This window comes from Saccopteryx leptura, chromosome 3 (genome assembly GCF_036850995.1).
Source record: "Saccopteryx leptura isolate mSacLep1 chromosome 3, mSacLep1_pri_phased_curated, whole genome shotgun sequence".
NCBI lineage: Eukaryota > Metazoa > Chordata > Mammalia > Chiroptera > Emballonuridae > Saccopteryx > Saccopteryx leptura.
In genome coordinates this window covers 28,794,052-28,808,715 of record NC_089505.1, presented here as the reverse complement: position 1 = coordinate 28,808,715, position 14,664 = coordinate 28,794,052, and the positions used below count along the sequence as shown (strand labels likewise).

The following is a 14,664-nucleotide window of genomic DNA, read 5'->3' as shown; positions in this document are numbered from 1 at the left end:
AAGCTCAGTTGGTTAAAGCCCTGGTTGGCAAACTGCAGCTCGTGAGCCACATGCAGCTCTTTGGCCCCTTGAGTGTATGTAGCTCTTCCACAAAATGCCACATGCAGGTGCTACCTAGATAAGGAATGTACCTACCTATATAGTTTAACTTTAAAAAATTTGGCTCTCAGGCCCTGGCCGGTTGGCTCAGTGGTAGAGCGTCGGCCTGGCATGCAGGGGACCCGGGTTCGATTCCCGGCCAGGGCACATAGGAGAAGCGCCCATTTGCTTCTCCACCCCCCCCCCTTCCTCTCTGTCTCTCTCTTCCCCTCCCACAGCCAAGGCTCCATTGGAGCAGAGATGGCCCGGGCGCTGGGGATGGCTCCTTGGCCTCTGCCCCAGGCGCTAGAGTGGCTCTGGTCGCCGCAGAGCAACACCCAGGAGGGGCAGAGCATCGCCCCCTGGTGGGCAGAGCGTTGCCCCTGGTGGGCGTGCCGGGTGGATCCCGGTCGGGCGCATGCGGGAGTCTGTCTGACTGTCTCTCCCGTTTCCAGCTTCAGAAAAATACAAAAAAAAAAACAACAAAAAAAAATTGGCTCTCAAAAGAAATTTCAATTATTGTACTGTTGATATTAGGCTCTACTGACTAATGAGTTTGCTGACCACTGGGTTAGAGCATCCTGAAGTGCAGAGGTTGCCAGTTTGATCCCCAGTCAGGACACATACAGGAAAGGATCAATGTTCTGTCTGTCTCTCTCTTTAAAAAAATATCAATAAAATTTTTTAAAAAAGGAAAAACATGAGATGCTGCTATTTGTGACAACATGGATGGACCTTGAGAATGTTATGCTAAGCAAAATGTCAGTCAGAAATAGCTAAGAACCATATTATTTCACTCATATGTGGAATATAAAATTGAAACTCATAGACACAGACAACATTACAATGGTCAGCAGAAGGAAAGGAGTGGGAGGGTAGTAAAATAATAAAGTGGCCAAATAAATGGTGACAGAAGATTATTTGATTTGGGGTGGTGGGCAAATAATACAACACACAGACATGCATCATAGTAATGTATACTTGAGGCCCTGGCCAACTGGCTCAGTGGTTGAGTGTTGACCAACCGTGGATGTCCCAGGCTTGATTCCTGGTCAGGGCACACAGTAGAAGCAACCATCTACTTCTCTACCCCTCGCCCTCCCCTTCTTTCTCTTTCTCTCTCTCCTCCTCCCACAGCCATGGCTCAATTGATTCCAGCATATGACCAGGGCACTGAGGATGGCTCCATGGAGCTCTGCTAAAAATGGCTCAGTTGTAAGCATGGCCCTAAACAGGCAGAGCACTGGCCCCAGATGGGGGCTGTAGATGGATCACAGTTGGGGCACATGTGGGAGTCTTGTCTATTTCCCTCCTCTTACTTGGAAAAGAAGGAAAAAAAAAAAGCAAAGGTATATTTGAAACCTATATGATCCTGTGAACCAATGTTATCCCAATAGAGTTAATAAAAAAAAAAAAAAGTGATCAACATAGTAAGTAGCTGGCACATCATAGGTGCTCAATAAAACTACTTTATGTCCATTACTAGTGTATTAAAATAATTAGGTGATAAAATACATTTAGTAAATTATGTATTTACATTATTTACTATTTACTTATTTGTTTATTTATTTTGAGAGAGGCAGGTAAAGAGAGACAGGAACATGGAGCTGCTCCTGTATGTGCCCTGACCAGAGAATTGAACCCACAACCTCCGTGAGACCAATGAGCTATCCAGCCAAGGCTTTTTTTTTTTTAAGAAACAGACTGATGAAGGGAGAGAGAGAGAAGGGGAAAGGGAGAGAGCAGGAGGGGGAAGGTTGAAAGGGGGAGGAGTGAAGGGAGAGAGAGGGAAGGAGAAGGGAGGAGAGAGAGGGGAGGAGGAAGGGAAAAGGGGGAGAGAAAGGAGGGGGAAGGAGAATGGGAGGGAGAGGGGAGAGAGGGGAGGAGAGAAGGGAGATGGGAGAGAGGCAGAAAGAGAAAGAATAAAGAAGAGAGAGAGGGGAGAGAGAAAAGGGAGAAGGGAGAGAGAAGGGAGGGGAAGAGAGAAGGGAGAGAGGGAAGGGGGATGGGAGCTGGAAGGGAGAGAGAGGGGAGGGGGAAGGGAGAAGGGAGAGAGGGAAGGGGGATGGGAGCTGGAGGGGAGAGAGGGGGGAGGGGGAAGGGAGAAGGGAGAGAGGGAAGGGGGATGGGAGCTGGAGGGGAGAGAGAGGGGAGGGGGAAGGGAGAAGGGAGAGAGGGAAGGGGGATGGGAGCTGGAGGGGAGAGAGAGGGGAGGGGGAAGGGAGAAGGGAGAGAGGGAAGGGGGATGGGAGCTGGAGGGGAGAGAGAGGAACGGGAAGGGAGAAGGGAGAGAGGGAAGGGGGATGGGAGCTAGAGGGGAGAGAGGAACGGGAAGGGAGAAGGAAGAGAGAAGAGAGGGGGAAGGAAAGAGAGGGGAGGGGGAAGGGAGGAGAGAGGGGAGGAGAAGGGAGAAGGGAGAGAGAGGGGAAGAGGAAGGGAGAAGGGGGAGAGAAGAGAGGAGGAAGGGAAAAGGGAGACAGAGGGGAAGGAGAAGGGAGAGAGGGGGTAGGGGGAAGGGAGAAAGGAAAGAGAGGGGAGGGGGAAGGGAGAAGAGAGAGGGGAGGGGGGAGGGAAAAGGGGGAGAAAAGGGAGGGGGAAGGGGAAAGGGAGAAGGGAGAGAGAGGGGAGGAGGAAGGGAGGAGAGCTAGGGGAGGGGCAAGGCGAGCATTCATTGGTTGCTTCCCTGTGTGCCCTGACTGGGGATGAAGCTGCATTGTTTTTCAAGACGAGGCTCTTCACTGACTGAGCAGACCAGCCATGGCCCTGTTTATAATTTAATGCACAACTGATAAACAATAGTTAACAACACAGCAAATACATTACAGAACCATCTCTCAATGTTAATATATATTACAGCAAATAAATTATATAATGACCAATATTTAATTAGTAGCACCAATGGCAAAAACTAAAATAAGACTTAAAAGGACATTCTTGGACCTCACATATACTACATTTTAAATCTCCCTCACAACCCCTTTTGACAGGTGCTGCTACGGAATACTACATAGGAAAACTGTGTTATGTTTTATCTCATTTTACTTTTTCTCTAACCACCTGATTATTAGTCAAGATATGATTAAACATCAAGGTGAGAAAAAGCTATGTCATTTGGATAACTCACTATTTAACCGAATTTTATAGCAAAGAGCAAAAAAGTAACAAAGACCTTTTATACAAAAAAGAAGGAAAAGAAAAAAAAATCAGAACCTTTTATACAAAATTCAATTAATAAATTATTGATAACATATAAATAAACAAGATTCTAAATTAAATAGGGTTCAAAAATGCTCTTGGTATACGAATTAATCTCAAATATATATATTTAATTCCCCACAGTCCTAATAATACGCAATCTTTTCTCAGAAAGCCCACGCAGTAACAGCCATCATTAATGCAACAGGTGAAAAAACTGCTAGCATCCTTTCCTCAAAAAAATAAGGAAAATAAACAAAACCCTTTATACAAAATTCAATAAATAAATGATAATCTACATAAACAAACAGGCCTCTAAATTCAATATGGTTCAAAAGTGCTGTTATTTGAGTTTATTTCAAATATATATATTTAATTCCCCACAGTCCTAATAATACGCAATCTTTTCCCAAAAAGCCCACACAGTAACAGCCATCATTAATGCAACAGGTGAAAAAACTGTTAGCATCCTTTCCTCAAAAAAAGAAAAAAGAAAAACCTTTAAAATTCAATAAACGATAATCTACATAAACAGGACTCTAAATTAAATATGGTTCAAAAGTGCTCTTGGCATTAGAGTTTATTTCAAATATATATATTTTTTAATTCCCCACAGTTCTAATAATACGCAATCTTTTCCCGGAAAGCCCACGCAGTAACAGCCATCATTAATGAAACAGGTGAAAAAACTGTTAGCATCTTTGCCTCAAAAGAAAGAAAGGATGAAATAAAGAAAATAACCCTTTATACAAAATTCAATTAATTAACGAAAATCTACATAAATAAACAAGTCTCTAAATTAAATATGGTTCAAAAATGCTCTTGGTATTGGCGTTTATTTCAAATATATAATATATTAATTCCCCGCAGTCCTAATAATACGCAATCTTTTCCCAGAAAGCCCACGCAGTAACAGCCATCATTAACGCAACAGGTGAAAAAACTGTTAGCATCTTTGCCTAAAAAGAAAGAATGAAAGAAAGAAAATAACCTTTATATAAAATTCAATTAATAAATTAACGAAAATCTACATAAATAAACAAGTCTCTAAATTAAATATGGTTCAAAAATGCTCTTGGTATTCGCATTTATTTCAAATATATATATTTTTAATTCCCCACAATCCTAATAATACGCAATATTTTCCCGGAAAGCCCACGCAGTTAACAGCGATTATTAATGCAACAGGTGAAAAAACTGTTAGCATCCTTTCCTTAAAAAAAGGGGGGGGGAGCCATATACTCCAATCAGTAGATGTTTCACAGTAGAGATTCTTAGTCTACTTTTTCTGTATATTTATACATATCGAAAAGACCCTACCAATGCAATTCGACTTTTTTCTTATAAATGAAAGGCACCGATCAGCTCTTCTCAGATGTAATTAAAAAGGCATTCATAGTCATTATCCGCCAGCACCAGCCTAGCATCCTAAAAGGAAACAAACGCCCTTACTACGCATCTGATTTAAAAGCGTTTGAGAGTTTTATACTCTAGCGACTGAGACCAGAATCGGGAATAGGAAAAGTAAAGATTACACTTTTTCGGGACACCCTGCTGGGAAAAGCCAAGATTGCATGCACTCCTTCGGGACACCACGCTGAACACTCCGGGACCGGGGAGCTCAGAGAAGGGAGCGAGAAAGAACGTAGTTTATTGTCCCAAACCACATCTCCCCGCTCGGCGGCGCTCGGCCCCGCAGCCTGCGGCGGTGCACTGCCGCCCCGGCGCCCCCGGACCCGAGCGGCGCCCTCGCCGCCGTCCCCCGGGCGGCTGGGGCCGGCCGAGAGCGTGAGCTCCGGCGCCCGCTCCGTACTCACCCGCAGGGGAGCGAAGTGGGCCGACAGCCCGGCCTACCGGAGCAGATGCCGGGACTGCGCGAAGCGACTTCCCGCGCCGGGAGGGGCGGGCTGACGGTCTAGGGACCCACAGCCGAGGCAGCGGCCAGCAAACCCAGCTCTGAGCGGGTCCAGTGCCGCAATGCGGCCAGCGCGTCGTCCGCAGACGTCAGCGCCCGCCCACGCCACCGTTCCCTTGACAACCGATGCGGTCCAGTCTGGACCGCTGCCCTGCTTGGCCGCCCCTCGCGGCCCCGCCCCCGTCTCCGCACCGCCTCCCCCGGGCCCGAAGGGACTGCAATGCAGCACCGGCGGAAGCGGCGCGCGCACCCTCCTGCGGGGCGCGCCGTCCTCTGCGGTGGGGTGCGCGCTCGGGGTCCGCGCGCTGCGCTGCGCTCCGCACGCCTCGCGCCCGCGCAGTCCTGAAACGGAGAAGAATCACGACCGCTGAAGCGGGATGGGACACCGGGAGTGCGCAGTTGCCCCTAGGACCTGAGCTAGCCCACGAAAAAGTACCACTGCACCCCAGAACTGTAGCCAGCGCTGGGAAAAACGGGACGGGGAAAAGCGAGCCGGGGAGGCTGTCGTGGAACCCGCCAAAGATAAGTAAGGAATAAGGGAAAGAAACAATCGACACCCCCCACGCGATCGCGCCCACAATAGGGAACATTCTTTTAAGCGTGCAGAATGAAGATTTGTACTACAGACCAAATTTTAAGGAAAAAATTATCCACGAGTGGTCTGGTGCTAAGTTATCTCAGTATGTGTATAAAGCAGAACAAAAAGGAAAACGTCATCTTTTTCTATGCCCAGTGGCCCCTCCCACTTCCTAATTTTTGTCACAGGCGCCATCTTTAGTTCTGAATCATCCGGGATGGAAAAATACTAGACAAGTCACTCCCCCACTCTTCAGTTTTCCGCAGTTACAGTCACGCAGTATAACCTGTTGCATCGTTTGCACAGTGAGGGCGTTAGGCAGATTTCTCTGGAGGCCCGCTTTTCCGTGCCCATTGGCATCACCATACTCATTTGTTTCTCTAGTTCCTGTGAGAAGATGGAAATATTACCAGTCCAATGTGTCCCAAACTGAGCTGTTGACCTTTCCACTAAAAACTTTCTGGGTTTGTATCTTGTTTTAAGCGGCCACCATTTTTCCAGTATTGTAGTTAAAGCTAGCTATAGAGCATGCTCTTACACCAGATCGTGGCCATTCTACCTTTATAACATACATCCCCAATATGTTGCTTATCCATCTTAATGCCCATTGCCTAATTTTAGCCTTCATGGCTTCTCACAGGAATAATTGTAAGAGGGCTTCCTTAGTCCCCTGATTAAAGTTTTGATCCCTGAATTCCATTCTTTACAACACTAACCAGAATGAGGAGCCACTGAGCCATTTCACCTGCAGATGTTATAAAGTACCAAAAGGCTACAGAATTAATATTAATATTTTAGGAGGCTTGGAGAACATTTTATTAATTTGGGTTAAGGTGTGCAGAGAAATTGTGAGAATAGTCTCTGTACTGTGTGATTGGCATAACCAGGATGGCTCTTGCCATTGTATTGTAAATGAAAAGGGAAGGAAAGCATAGATTCCCTGACATTCCACCACACCTGTGGGGAAAGGAGTGAATGGCTAGCCAGGTGCAGGAAGGGAAAAGCCAAAATAAACCTTTTCTTATAACTATGAGCCATTTGCGGGCATTTGTCCCCACGGAAACTACCTCTCTTATGTAAATGCATGTGGTTAATACGTCTGACTCTGGACAGAAAGATGGCGGATGAACACTAGAAAATATAGGAAGGCCTTTTAATATGTAAAGAGATATCTTTCTACCATTGTGTTGACTTGTAAATTTTGTTTTCTCCAAAATGATGTATGGTTTGCAAATTGAACGTGGTCCTATCATGTTAAAGGACATATGACTATAACCAATAGCGGTAAGGGGCTCCTAATTACAATTTTTGCTTCTGTACTTCCCACTTACAAAACTATAAAAACTAAGTAGAACAAAGGGCCAGCACGCTCTCTGTCAAATTTCTATCGGAGTTCCTGCTGCTTGGCCAAGCTAAACAATAAAGCTTTAATGTGTAAACGACGGACCTTGTTCCTGTCTTCCATATTTCGGGTCCCTCCGAATTTGGATTAACAATGACCTCACTAAAAAAGTAAATCTAATAAATGTCACTCTCCAGAAAATTCTTCAAAGAAGATCTGTAAGAGAACACTAGTTATTTTGCCTAGGTTACAAGACACTCTATCTCACGGACTAGTTTCTTTTCTCATTGACTCGGTTCAATTTTACGCTTCAGCAATATTGAAGTAGGTGTGCCACAACAACCTACATCTTTTCATGCCCTAATAAAGTTCTTGCACACATTCACTGTCCCCTTTCCCTGAAAATCCCTCCTTGTAAATTTCTACCTCTGCAATGTCCCAGCCCAAATGATGTTCATCCTTTGAATTTTAACAAGATTGACTAATTCCTCAAAACGCTACTGCTATATATATATATATCCTGTTATCTTTGGCCACTCGTTTTATAAAATATTTTAATTGTTTACATTGTACTTGAATTTTTCTAGCACCAGCATCAACTGTAGTATCTATCAGTTGGTACTTCATGAACATTTGTGAATGAATAATACATGACGTATACAGGGGTGGGCAGTAGTAAGTTTACAGTTATTGAGTACATGGAACACAGTTTATTCTTGTATTATTATTTATTGGTGTTGTATTATTTATTTGTACATATTACAACTGTAAACCTATGTTTCCCCACCCCTGTAATGAGCTTTTTTAGTGGCTATGCATTTTAGATGTTTAATGTACTTTTACTGTGAAATAAGTACCTACTTTTACAAAGAGAGATTATAGCTCTGGCTGCACATTCTTAGTCATATATTATCTTCGTAACACATTCCCCAGCTTATGAGACTGGTTGAGATATGCACCTATTAACATCACTTGCCTGGACCTTTACAATACCTTTTAGAGGTGCAATTGGGGGTGTGGGTTGGGGTGGCAGGGAATGTTTCATAGCAGAAGTGACATTTAAAAATATATAGAGCCTGACCTGTGGTGGCGCAGTGGGATAAAGCATCGACCTGGAATGCTGAGGTCGCTAGTTCGAAACCCTGGGCTTGCTTGGTCAAGGCACGTATGGGAATTGATGCTTCCTGCTTCTCCCCCTTCTTTCTCTCCTTCTCTCTCTCTCTCTCTCCTCTCTGAAAATTGAATAAATAAAGTCTTTAAAAAAATAGAGTTGTCCAGGTTGGGAAGGGTTTCTGGGTAGAAAACAGTGGGGTATAATCCTGACTAAAAGAAAGCACGACATAATCCAGAAACTGATGTCAATTCAGCATGATGAAAAGTCAAGAATGAGCCTAGGGCCTTTGGGAGAAAGTAAGACAAGAGAGGTAAGCCAGTTATGAACAGATCCAGACAGTATTATCAATCAGGCACCATTAAAGGGTTTTAATCCTGGAGTAAAATGATCAAATTTTAATTTCAGAGAGAAACTCTGTCTGCAGTGTAGAAAATGGATGGGAAGAAAGCAAATCTAGCTATAGGGATATAAGTTACGATGTTGTTATTGTAAGCTATGTAAGAGAAGTCCAAGATCAAGGTGTCAGCAAGGTTTGTTTCTTCTGTGGCCTCTCTGCTTAGCTTTTAGACGGTCGCCTTCTCCCTCTGTCTTCACATAGTTTTCTCTCTGTGCTTGTCTATGTCCTAATCTCTTCTTAGAAGGTCATCAGCCATATTGGATTAGGGCCCACCCTAATGATCTAATTTTAACTTAATTACTGTACTTCTTTTAAGACATTATCACCAAATACAGTCACATACTGAAGTACTGGGGTTAAGATGTCAGTATATGAATGGTGGGGGGACAGCAACTCGGCCCGTAACATTTCTAGAATAGGATGCTGAGGGCAAAACACTGTAACAAGTGGTTCTTGTTTTGATTCTCTTTCAGCACAAACTATACAAAGACATGTTGTAGGCAATCAGATTTTTCAGTATGGGCTATGTATTAGATATTAAGGAATCTTTGTTAATTTCTTAGTAAATGAAATAATGGTTTTGTGGTTATATAAGCACACGACTTTTTAAAGTACATACAATAGATTGGCAAGATGTCTGAGATTTGCTTTAAAATATTATTGCCCCACCACCACCAAAAAAAAAAAATTGTGGAAAGATGATACATGTATATCTAAAATTTGGTAGTTACTGAAGCTGATTGATACCTGTATTTTATTATACTTCTTTTTTGTATGTTTAGAAAGTTTCATCATAAACAGGAATAATAAAAGTAAGGAAAATCATATTACAGAGACTTTGAAAGACATGACGCAGGGAAAAAGTACTCAGTACCACTACCCAAAGATAATCTCTATCAGCTTTTTTGGGGGGTAAACTTCTTTTCAGTCTGTTTTTCATGTACATTTCAATTTTGGTCATACCGTACATAAGTTTTTTTTCTGTTTCTCAAATAACATTATGTTATTATTTTATTTCCATGCTATTGTGTGTGCTATATTAACTTCATTAAAATATCTAACTTTGTTAATAATGTTCATATGTACTCATAGGAAAAATTCAATCATCCAGATCTTTTATAATGTAGAAACTGAAAGCCTGACATATGTTAACCACTAGGAAGGGTCTTTTATAGATTCTTTCAGACTTTCTTTTATGTGTGTGTGTGTGTGTGTATATATATATATATATATATATATATATATATATATATTAAACATATAAAATTATAAAAACAATTTTATGGTATAGTTTTTGTCCCACTACCTTTTTTTGTCTTTGCCAAATGTTATGTTATCCTGAAGTCTTTTTGTGGCAGTAATATGTATCTATCTTAAGTATTAAAATGGCTTCATACTATAGAATTTCTATTCCAGTGATATTGTTGTTTCTCTCCCTCCTCCTCCTCTTCTTCCTCCTCCTCCTCCTCTTTCTTCTAAGATTTTATTTATTGGTTTTAGAGAGAAAGAGAGAGAGAGGGAAAGGCAGGGGGAGGAGTGAGAAGCATCAACTCGAGGTTGTTTTTCATATGTGCCTTGACTGGACAAATGCAGGGCTTCGAAATGGCAACCTCAGCATTCCAGGTCGTCACCTTATCCACTGCGCCACCACAGCTTAGGCTCCAGTGATTCTTCATGAATTATAATAAAATTATAATTAATTTTTATAATAAAAATTATCATTAATAATTAAGGTGATATGGTGGGGTTTTTAAATTAAGAGAGCTTTCATATAAGTCTCTCATATTATTATTACATTTATTCTTCAGTATTTTATGTAATTGTGGTGCTATTTGGAATGCTCCCAAGGTATCTCCCCAACACATTCTTCTTTCCTGGACTTCAGACTTAACTTCAGACTAAACTTCAACTCTATGCTACATAACAGACATCACAAACTTAACCGTATTTTTCATTTCATAAGACACACTTTTTTCCCCCAAAAGTGGAGGGGAAATGCCCGTGTGTCTCATGGAGCGAATGTTCATTTTTTTTAGCTGCTGCAGATTCCCGGACAACTAGAAGAGTATTTGAACATTAAAGTCTCTTTTCATGTGTTAATAACAGTGCTAATGGTTGTCAATACTGCTGTTGAGTTTACATTGTTGAAATATTATTGTGGTATATTTTATTAAATATTTTAACACACCATTTGGTTCAGAATATTTCTTTTCTTATTTTCCTCCTTAAAACCCTAGGTGCGTCTTATGGTCAGGTGCATCTTATGGAGCGAAAAATATAGTAGCTAGTCTGACCCCAAATTCCTAATCTTGGCCTCCTCAGACAAACCCTACTTGAAGCTTTCTGTCTCACTTGGTGACAATTTCATTTTTTCAGTGACTCAAGCCAAACACCAAGCTATAAGCTCGGCATATAAGCTATTTATAGATTTGTTGTTTACGTGAAAACCATTTTAATAGGAAAATGTTTTGATTTAGGTCTTGGAGGCCCCATAAAAGACAAGAACCTAGATATATCATGTCAACTAAGTAATGAACACTAGATGGCAGCAAATCAATATCATTATGGGTGCCTAAAAGAACACAGTTAAAGGCATGTAAGGCCCTATTATCATATCTTATTAGGTTCCCATTTGTTATCTACACCTTTTAATTTCCTGGTGTTTAAGCTACTAATTTGAATTTACAATAGTTGATGAGGTGCATTAAACTCCAGGACTGAAAAATCCAGTTCCTAGGTTAATAATTGTAGCACAGAACGATACTGTACCGCCAGGGTCTGTATGGAACATTCATACAAGAATCTAGAGCCCCATCCTGTCTTTAGAAACTCCACTCCTGACAGTGCACCTGCCACCTATGACAAGAGCCCTTGATTTAAAAAAGCCACATTTTGAATTCCTGTTCCTGAGTGTTAGGCCTTTCGTGGCTGCTAAGGCTTAAATTTTCATCTCAGTGTTCACGTGGCTGTATTAGCGAGGCTGAGAATCAGCTTCATCTCTCCTATGAAGTGTGAAAGTAGGGGCTTCCCAGACCTTGCTGTGAGTGAGTGTCGGGCCTGATTCACTGAGGGACCCAGGTCAGATGTCTCCACCACAACTGAGAAGGGACTTTCCTTGTTCTCACATAGAAGATTCTCTTTATATAATATTTAAAATGGAAAACACATAATTTTTGTGTATAATTTCACTTTCATGAGTCCATTTTTTTCTCTTCTAACCTGAGATAATTTGTAATTTTACATCTTTTAAGATGTTTAGAATAGCTTCTTATTAAAGTAAGACATTAAGAGTACAGAAAGACTTACAAGCGAAAGTGACAAATCCTTGGTTCACCACTTCCTTCCCAAAGTGCTGCTCCTGAGAGTAATCTCCTTTAAACAGTTTCAGCTTTTGTTTCATTTGGTGATTACCTCCGTTAAAGAGAAAAAACCCCCCATGATAATCTAGATTTAATACCTGACCTAATTGCTGTTTTAACCTTTCTTAGAAAGAAAGATCTTAATCCCCCAGTCTGGACTTTTCTGTTCAAGCATCAGTAAGGTGATTACTCAGGCCTTCTCCATCCTCCTAGAAAGAAGAGACCATCTGCATGATAGAACAAAACAAAACACATTGCTTTCCCCTCCCCTCAAGAAAAAGATGTTGTCCAATTCATTCTTTCCTTTCATTAGGAGCCCTCTCGTCCCACCGTTCTTCCTATAAAAGCCTTCCGTTTTGCACAACCCCCTCAGAGCAACCTTCTTCCTGTTCGATGGGACGCTGCCCAGTTCGTGACTCACCTAATAAAATTAATTAGATCTTCAAATGTACAGTTCATTCTTCAAAATTTAAATCTTCAAAATTCAATCTTCAGTTGAATTTTGTTTTTTAACACCTGTGTCTCTCTTATCACTATTTCTTTTTTTTTTTTTTCAGTGAGAGTCAGAGAGAGTCAGGGATAGTTAGGGACAGACAAACAAGAGAGAGAGATGAGAAGCATTCATTTTATTTTCTGTTGCGGCACTTTAATTGTTCATTGATTGCTTTCTCATATGTACCTTGACCGTGGGGGCTACAGCAGACTTAATAACCCCTTACTCAAGCCAGCGACCTTGGGTCCACGCTGGTGAGCTTTTTGCTCAAACCAGATGAGCCCGCGCTCAAGCTGGGGTCTCAAACCTGGGTCCTCTGCATCCCAGTCTGAGGCTCTACCCACTGCGCACCGCCTGGTGAATTATTTCTTAATTCATCACTTAAATATTGCCTTAGTCTACTGTTAAGAGAGACAGTTTAACTCATTTGCATCACCTTCTACCTTTCTTACCCATCTCTTCCCAATAAAGTCATATAAGGAGGCTATAGAGCAGGGGTAGTCAACCTTTTTATACCTACCGCCCACTTTTGTATCTCTGTTAGTAATAAAATTTTCTAACCGCCCACCAGTTCCAGAGTAATGGTGATTTATAAAGTAGGGAAGTAACTTTACTTTACAAAATTTATAAAGCCGAGTTACAGCAAGTTAAAGCATATAATAATAATTACTTACCAAGTACTTTATGTCGGATTTTCACTAAGTTTGGCAGAATAAATCTTTATAAAACAACTTACTATAGTTAAATCTATCTTTTTATTTATGCTTAGGTTGCTCTGCTACCATCCACCATGAAAGCTGGAATGCCCACTAGTGGGCGGTAGGGACCAGGTGGACCTCCACTGCTATAGAGTATAAGAAATAAGAGCACATACTCTGGAGTCCTTCTTCCACATTTACTAGCGGTGTGACCTTTGGCAAGTGACTCAATCTCTCTGAACCTTCCTCGTAGTCTGTGAAATGGGGATAGTAGTAGTCCATGCCCAGAGGATTATTATGAAAATCAGCAGGTCAATATATTTAAAGCACTAAACAAGTATTATATTGACTGTAGTCAATGTATTTACCCTTTTATTTCTTATCAACTGTATACTGAATCTCTTGTCACCCCACTTTTTAAGATGAAAATACTGATAACCTTACATTTCCCTTTCACTCTTTCCACACCTCAATCTTACCCCCTATATTTTCTACCTCTTTACTGGTTGTTTTATTTACTGGGAGATTTTCTTAACTTTATCTTCTAACCAGTCATGGAAAATTTTACTTTAGCAATCTGAGTGTTTTATCTGATGTCTGGTGTTTATTTTTATAGGATTTTAAAAATTCAGAATTGTATTGACTATTGTGTTATTCAGGGACTGGTCCACAACAGTCATTTGAATAGAGAAAATGATTGTGAACTAGGTAAAAGCTGTGGTAGCCACTAAAACAGGTTAAAGAGAACTCTAAGGTAGACAGAGGTAGAAAGTGCAGAGTTGAGGGAAAGTGAATAAGGAAGGAATTTGGAACCTACCAAGAAGGATGCCCCCAGGTAGGGATTTAGAGTTCGGAGTAGGGGGCGTGGTTGCTGGAGCATAGAGCACTGCTGCGGAGAGGAACGCTGGCACGACCCCTGCTGGGCCGCAGGAGAAATACAACACCGGACGCCGAAAAAGGTGCCACCTCCCGCTCCAAACCCACTCAGTGACCTCTGTCAGCAGAGCCGACCTGTAGCCAGACAGTTTCTTCCCTTTTATGAGCTTTGAGCCGATAGGCAATAAATGAATAACTGGCATACCTATCTCTGAGTTTACTCAATAAATGGGCCTCTTTCCTTTTCTTGGTTTTCTCCTGATCCTTGGATAATTTCAACCTTCCCTGTGTATGCTTCTTTTTTTTTTTCAGTTTCTCTCTAGCCTCCCTATAATTCTAGAGCCTTTAAAAAATGCCTGCACATTGTTCACAGTGGTCAGGACATGGAAACAACCAAAAAGTCCATCAATAGATGACTGGATAAAGAAGATGTGGCACATATACACTATGGAATACTACTCAGCCATAAGAAATGATGACATCAGATCATTTACAGCAAAATGGTGGGATCTTGATAACATTATACGAAGTGAAATAAGTAAATCAGAAAAAAACCAGGAACTGCATTATTCCATACGTATTTGGGACATAAAAGTGAGACTAAGAGACATTGATAAGAG

The 14,664-nt window shown here is 41.6% G+C and overlaps 1 protein-coding gene across 1 annotated transcript in view; it reads right to left on the bottom strand.

Annotated features, from left to right (window-relative positions):
* The window catches only part of AHI1 (Abelson helper integration site 1), a 155,806-nt gene extending 150,427 nt beyond the window's left edge, over positions 1-5,379 (bottom strand). The window contains exon 1 of the mRNA XM_066373173.1: positions 5,091-5,379. The gene's annotated coding sequence lies outside the window, so the exon portion shown is untranslated. The remainder of the gene's footprint in view (positions 1-5,090) is intronic.
* Positions 5,380-14,664: the final 9,285 nt, after the last annotated feature.